The sequence below is a fragment of the Drosophila mauritiana genome, unplaced genomic scaffold, assembly GCF_004382145.1.
Source record: "Drosophila mauritiana strain mau12 unplaced genomic scaffold, ASM438214v1 U_33, whole genome shotgun sequence".
Classification (NCBI taxonomy): domain Eukaryota; kingdom Metazoa; phylum Arthropoda; class Insecta; order Diptera; family Drosophilidae; genus Drosophila; species Drosophila mauritiana.
Window position 1 is genome coordinate 3,900 of NW_022881466.1, and position 7,614 is coordinate 11,513.

At 38.2% G+C, this 7,614-nt stretch overlaps 1 pseudogene; it reads right to left on the reverse strand.

Moving 5' to 3' along the window:
• Positions 1 to 1,608: 1,608 nt before the first annotated feature.
• On the reverse strand, positions 1,609 to 7,268 carry LOC117149774 (annotated as a pseudogene).
• Positions 7,269 to 7,614: the final 346 nt, after the last annotated feature.

Sequence of the window (7,614 nt, forward strand, 5' to 3'; positions counted from 1 at the left end):
TTGCCAAAATCATATGAATATACATAAGTTTTGAACAATATGAGAGGTCGGCAACCACTGCCTACCTATAGTAGTTTTTGAACCCTCTGTCGTAATTCCGGTCGTTTACACTACTATACCCTCTCACTATAATGGCTTTTCTCTATAATACTAAGAGAATGTGGGATATTTTCAGCATTTTTTCCCTTATACATATAATAATTAATCATTTTCATATGTATATTATTTAATTTACTCATATTATTGCCAAAATCATATGAATACATAAGTTTTGAACAATATCAGAGGTCAGCAACGGTCTTTCCTCTATAATACTAAGATAATATGGGAATATTTCATCATTTTTTCCCTTATACATTTATACATATAATATTTAATCATTTTATATGTATATTATTTAATTTACTCATATAATTGCCAAAATCAAATAAATACATAAGTTTTGAACAATATCAGAGGTCGGCAACGGTCTTTCCTCTATAATACTAAGATAATATGGGAATATTTCAGCATTTTTTCCCTTATACATATAATAATTAATCATTTTCATATGTATATTATTTAATTTACTCGTATAATTGCCAAAATCCTATGAAGACATAAGAGAATACAATATGAGAGGTCGGCGCAACCATAATATAGTAGTTGATGACGAGGTGTTTGGCAACTTGATACAATTCTTTAAAAAGTCTTTATATTAATTATATGATAGGGACAATATCATATGCGTCACTAAATTGATGACGAGGTGTTTGGCAACGTGACACAAATCATTAAAGTCTTTATATTAATTATATGATAAAGACAATATCATATGCGTCACTAAATTGATGACGAGGTATTTGGCAACTTGATACAATTCTTTAAAGTTTTTATATCAAAAATTATATGATAGGGACAATATCATATGCGTCACTAAATTGATGACGAGGTGTTTGGCAACTTGACACAATTCATTAAAGTCTTTATATTAATTATATGATAGGGACAATATCATATGCGTCACTAAATTGATGACGAGGTATTTGGCAACTTGATACAATTCTTTAAAGTTTTTATATCAAAAATTATATGATAGGGACAATATCATATGCGTCACTAAATTGATGACGAGGTGTTTGGCAACTTGACACAATTCATTAAAGTCTTTATATTAATTATATGATAGAGACAATATCATATGCGTCACTAAATTGATGACGAGGTATTTGGCAACTTGATACAATTCTTTAAAGTTTTTATATCAAAAATTATATGATAGGGACAATATCATATGCGTCACTAAATTGATGACGAGGTGTTTGGCAACTTGACACAATTCATTAAAGTCTTTATATTAATTATATGATAGGGACAATATCATATGCGTCACTAAATTGATGACGAGGTATTTGGCAACGTGATAGAATTCTTTAAAGTCTTTATATCAAAAATTATACGATAGGGACAATATCATATGCGTCACTAAATTGATGACGAGGTATTTGGCAACTTGATATAATTCTTTAAAGTCTTTATATCAAAAATTATATGATAGGGACAATATCATATGCGTCACTAAATTGATGACGAGGTGTTTGTTTGGCTACAGGAAAAATCATTTATTTATCGAATCATCAAGCAAAGGATAAGCTTCAGTGGATCGCAGTATGGCAGCTGCTCAACCACTTACAACACCTTGCCTGTTACAAAAGTCGTTTACAATTGATTCTAGGCTTTGTCATTGTATTAAATAATGCTTTTATATGTAACTAGCGCGGCATCAGGTGATCGAAGATCCTCCTAATTTACTATGTTACAAATTACATTGGCATCACATCCATTGTCGTTTATAAAATAAATTATAAACTTTAAATGGTTTAGAAGCCATACAATGCAAATTGCCCCTTATTTATCATTGCAGTCCAGCACGGATACGACCTTAGAGGCGTTCAGGCATAATCCAACGGACGTAGCGTCATACCACTGTTCGCTCGAACAAGTATTGTGCCATTGGTCCGTACCTGCGGTTCCTCTCGTACTACGCAGGAATGCTGTCGCAACAACGTTTTGTCATTAGTAGGGTAAAACTAACCTGTCTCACGACGGTCTAAACCCAGCTCACGTTCCCTTGCATGGGTGAACAATCCAACGCTTGGTGAATTTTGCTTCACAATGATAGGAAGAGCCGACATCGAAGGATCAAAAAGCGACGTCGCTATGAACGCTTGGCCGCCACAAGCCAGTTATCCCTATGGTAACTTTTCTGACACCTCTTGTTAAAAACTCTTTAAACCAAAAGGATCGATAGGCCGAGCTTTTGCTGTCCCTGTGTGTACTGAACACCGAGATCAAGTCAGCATTTGCCCTTTTGCTCTATGTGTGGTTTCTGTCCGCACTGAGCTGGCCTTGGGACACCTCCGTTATTATTTGAGAGATGTACCGCCCCAGTCAAACTCCCTACCTGGCAATGTCCTTGAATTGGATCATACCTGAGTAATTGGAGTTATACCAAATTTTCAAATCAAAAATACATAAATGCATCGTTTTATTAAAGAATTTGTTTGCGATTATATAACAAACTCGTGATACTTTGATCAAGAAGCTTGCATCAAAACCCAATACCATAAGATATAATAAATATATCCGTATAATGGCTAGGAAATGATACACGTTCCATTTAATCAAGTAAGTAAGGAAACAATAAGAGTAGTGGTATTTCATTGACGATACCAAACCGAGGTCTAATATCTCCCACTTATTCTACACCTCTTATGTCTCCTTACACTGCCAGATTAGAGTCAAGCTCAAAAGGGTCTTCTTTCCCCGCTAATTATTCCAAGCCCGTTCCCTTGGCTGTGGTTTCGCTAGATAGTAGATAGGGACAGTAGGAATCTCGTTAATCCATTCATGCGCGTCACTAATTAGATGACGAGGCATTTGGCTATTTTTTTTTTTTTTTTTTTTGATCGCGGAGGTATGGAAATCTATCGAAAGATACTAGGTCTGTCAACACTTCAGTTTCCTAGCATGCACGATTCATTGCTGAACCGAAGTTCCGCAACGCCTACGTACTAAAACCATCCTCATAGCCATTTATATATTACCATTATTTGCGATGTTTATGCCTTTATTGATGTTATGCCAAGACAGCAAGCAAATGTTTTGAACCAAACGTTTTAGCTAAGTCCAATCTCGGGAAAACCCGCTCAGGTACATGAACTGTTTAAAACAACCGAGACTGCCTCTCATAACCTGGACGCTAATGATATGACTATCATATTTGCTGAGGAGACCCTTCGCTATCAATCTTTTAACGGATTGACCACTCCAGATCCCCCTCCAGTTCAGGGTGGCAGAATGGAATTCAATGTCACCTGCGGCTTCGAATCTGCGACGCAATTCAGTTCGTATGTCCGGTCTGTCGTATCTATTGATTTTGCGCTGGTGCGCATCATCCATAGAGTGTCCGTCTGTCACAATTTGTATGTCGATCACATCAATGTGATTTTGTCGTAGTGCCACCAGGTCCGGTTTATTAAGGCCGGATTCGCACTGCAGACTTGGTTCAACAATGACCGCGCAGCCTCTCTCCTCAAGTCCCCGCTTGATTCGATTTACTACGCAGTTGTGTCTAGCTACGCGCCTCCCATGCGATCGGTAACATTTTTGCATTATATGGTTTGTTGTTTCGGGAGCGTCACATCCTGCACGACACTGTCGTTCCAATTCGTGCCTTCCCCTTGTAGTACGAGACTTCGTGGGTAGGGCATTTATCCGCAGACGAATACCGTCTATATATTCCTTTCCTGTTAGTAAACGCGTGGGTTGATTAACCCACCCGTGTTGCGGTCCCCAATGGCCCGCTTCACGGAGTCCGCTGCCATCAACTGAGAGGTACAATTTGTTCGCCCAATATTTTTCTATTGCCGGACGCGATAACAATTCATGTTGTTCTGCAAATAATCTATCTCGGGCCCGTTGTTTTTCGGCTTCGAGGAAAGAGCTGGCTACCTCGTTTTGCGTGAGGTGAGGCCATTTAATGTTACTCAAACGTCTTAGCCTTAACATTGGAGCTACCCATCTAAGTGATGGAATTCCGAGACCTCCACTTTTTGGGGCTGCGTGAATGAATGCTATCGGCACATCCAGCGGAAGATTTAGCCATCTTCGCACATAGTATCGTATTAGTTTGTCAGTTTTTCGTAGGACGCCTATCGCCACACTCCCAAGGGCTAACTTGTGATAGAGCTGTGGGATAAGGACAGTCCTTAGGGCGAACATCCTCTGTTGTGGTTTGAGGGGGGCCTTTGTCAATCTTTGTAGCTTTGGACCAATGTCCTCGGCCGGATTGCATCGAACCCTCCCAGTTGCAGTGAAGTTGATGCCTAAGTACTTCCACTCGTCCGTTCGCTTCAATGATGGAATCTCTCTTGAGCCTACGTAAAAGCTCTGTGCCTCTAGCACGGTACACTTCTGTTTCGGCTGGCCCTTAATGCCAACGGTAAAACATTTCTCGGCATTAAGTTTGAGGCCGACGAGAGATAGAAAATCCAACGTTCTGTCCAACAATACTTGAAGTCCCATTCGAGTTTCAGCAAATAGTACCAAATCATCTGCAAACGCGGCCGCGTTAGTAATGGCATTTCCGACTCTGGCACCAATTTCGCTGGGTAGGTTTCTAAGTAACCTGTCCATTACCAAGTTAAATAGAATAGGAGACAAAGGGTCACCCTGCTTCACTCCTCTAGCAGGGACGAATTCCTCTGAACTCCAACCGTCCCCATTGAGACTGGTACCGCCACCCTCGTACGTATTCTGTACGTAGTCAACGAAGCCCTTTGGCGCACCATAAGCACGTAAGGTGTCATATATAGATGCATGCGATAGAGAGTCATAGTTACTCCCGCCGTTGACCCGCGCTTACTTGAATTTCTTCACTTTGACATTCAGAGCACTGGGCAGAAATCACATTGTGTCAACACCCGCTAGGGCCATCACAATGCTTTGTTTTAATTAGACAGTCGGATTCCCCAAGTCCGTGCCAGTTCTGAATTGATTGTTAATTGATAATCGTTATAATTGATAAGAACTAATTGGTTTAACCCAAATAGTATTCTTAAAAATTTTAGCAAGAAAGTTCCACAATTGGCTACGTAACTAAACTATCCGGGGAACAAGTAACTAACATAAATGCTAGAAACTCTATTTACCCAGAACGAGCACATAAACCATGTTATTGTTTCCCAATCAAGCCCGACTATCTCAATCTTCAGAGCCAATCCTTATCCCGAAGTTACGGATCTAATTTGCCGACTTCCCTTACCTACATTATTCTATCGACTAGAGACTCTTCACCTTGGAGACCAGCTGCGGATATTGGTACGGCCTGTTGAGAAGTTTGCGTGTCCCCACCATAAATTTTCAAGGTCCGAGGAGAAAATATCGACACAACAGTATATGTCATGCTCTTCTAGCCCATCTACCATATCTCTCTGCGAAAGACTTCCATGGTAGTACGGCTATAAAACAGAAAAGAAAACTCTTCCGATATCTCTCGACGGCTTCTTTATGGTCGTTCCTGTTGCCAGGATGAGCACGAGGCCCATATTTAATAACAAACGGATACTCAACAGGTTACGGAATTGGAACCGTATTCCCTTTCGTTCAAAATTATTCAAGTGTATTATATTCGCTTTGTTTATATAGTTAGGCATTTTTGTTTTACTTGAAAATTTTCGGCTTTCGCCTTGAACTTAGGACCGACTAACTCGTGATCAACCACTGTTCACACGAAACCCTTCTCCACTTCAGTCCTCCAAGGTCTCATTCGATTATTTGCTACTACCACCAAGATCTGTACCAATGGCAGCTCCATGCAGGCTTACGCCAAACACTTCTACGCATACCATTGTACCTTCCTACTCACTAAAGTTTCAAAATTTATATCACAAGTAATATAAATCATCTACTTTAGCGGTAATGTATAGGTATACAACTTAAGCGCCATCCATTTTAAGGGCTAGTTGCTTCGGCAGGTGAGTTGTTACACACTCCTTAGCGGATTTCGACTTCCATGATCACCGTCCTGCTGTTTTAAGCAACCAACGCCTTTCATGGTATCTGCATGAGTTGTTAATTTGGGCACCGTAACATTACGTTTGGTTCATCCCACAGCGCCAGTTCTGCTTACCAAAAGTGGCCCACTGGGCACATTATATCATAACCTTGAACTTCATATCAAGAAAGTTAAGGTTCTTACCCATTTAAAGTTTGAGAATAGGTTAAGATCGTTTCGACCCTAAGGCCTCTAATCATTCGCTTTACCAGATAAGATTATTTTATATAATATTAAAATGCACCAGCTATCCTGAGGGAAACTTCGGAAGGAACCAGCTACTTGCCCTCCAATTGGTCCTTGTTAAAGGATTTAAAGTGTACTCATTCCAATTACAGGGCCTCGGATATGAGTCCTGTATTGTTATTTTTCGTCACTACCTCCCCGAGCTGGGAGTGGGTAATTTACGCGCCTGCTGCCTTCCTTAGATGTGGTAGCCGTTTCTCAGGCTCCCTCTCCGGAATCGAACCCTGATTCCCCGTTACCCGTTGCAACCATGGTAGTCCTAGATACTACCATTAAAAGTTGATAGGGCAGACATTTGAAAGATCTGTCGTCGGTACAAGACCATACGATCTGCATGTTATCTAGAGTTCAACCAATATAACGATCTTGCGATCGCTTGGTTTTAGCCTAATAAAAGCACATGTCCCTTAAGGTTCATGTTTTAATTGCATGTATTAGCTCTAGAATTACCACAGTTATCCAAGTAACTGTTAACGATCTAAGGAACCATAACTGATATAATGAGCCTTTTGCGGTTTCACTTTTAATTCGTGTGTACTTAGACATGCATGGCTTAATCTTTGAGACAAGCATATAACTACTGGCAGGATCAACCAGAATAATGTTTTTCCTTCATATTCCATTCATATATTTTGAATCGAAATAAGCAATATAATAGATATATAGATATATAGATTTTTCACTTTATATAATTCCATGATTTTTATTATATTGAATAAAATTCAATATTTCGCCTTTGGGTAAAATTTTAAATATATAAGTAAAAAATCCATTCGATTACGGCCATTTTTATATAGCATTCGTAATCCATATTTTCATTTTTAATTTATACTTGTTTTACCAATATAACAAGAATTTCATCTAATTATTGTAATATATATATTTCTATAATTTTATCTTATTATACATACATATTTCATTATAAAATATCATTTTATTTCCAACATACATAATTATTGTATCCACACATGTACAATTTTTGTTTAACCAATATAAATATTAAGTTAAATCATTTGCATTTTGAAGATAAATTTAAAATTTATCTCTTTTCATATATATCTCTGGTAATATATAACATAAAAGCAAGCGCATATGATAATATTTCCACATTTAATATATAATTTTATATTTCTTTCATAAGAATCCATATTTGTATTATACCGTAACGATATAATAATCCAACTATACGGCAGGTAATAAATTAATATTTGCCTGCCTCCAAAAATTAACGATAATATATGGAAACGATTTGTTATTCTATATATAATAGA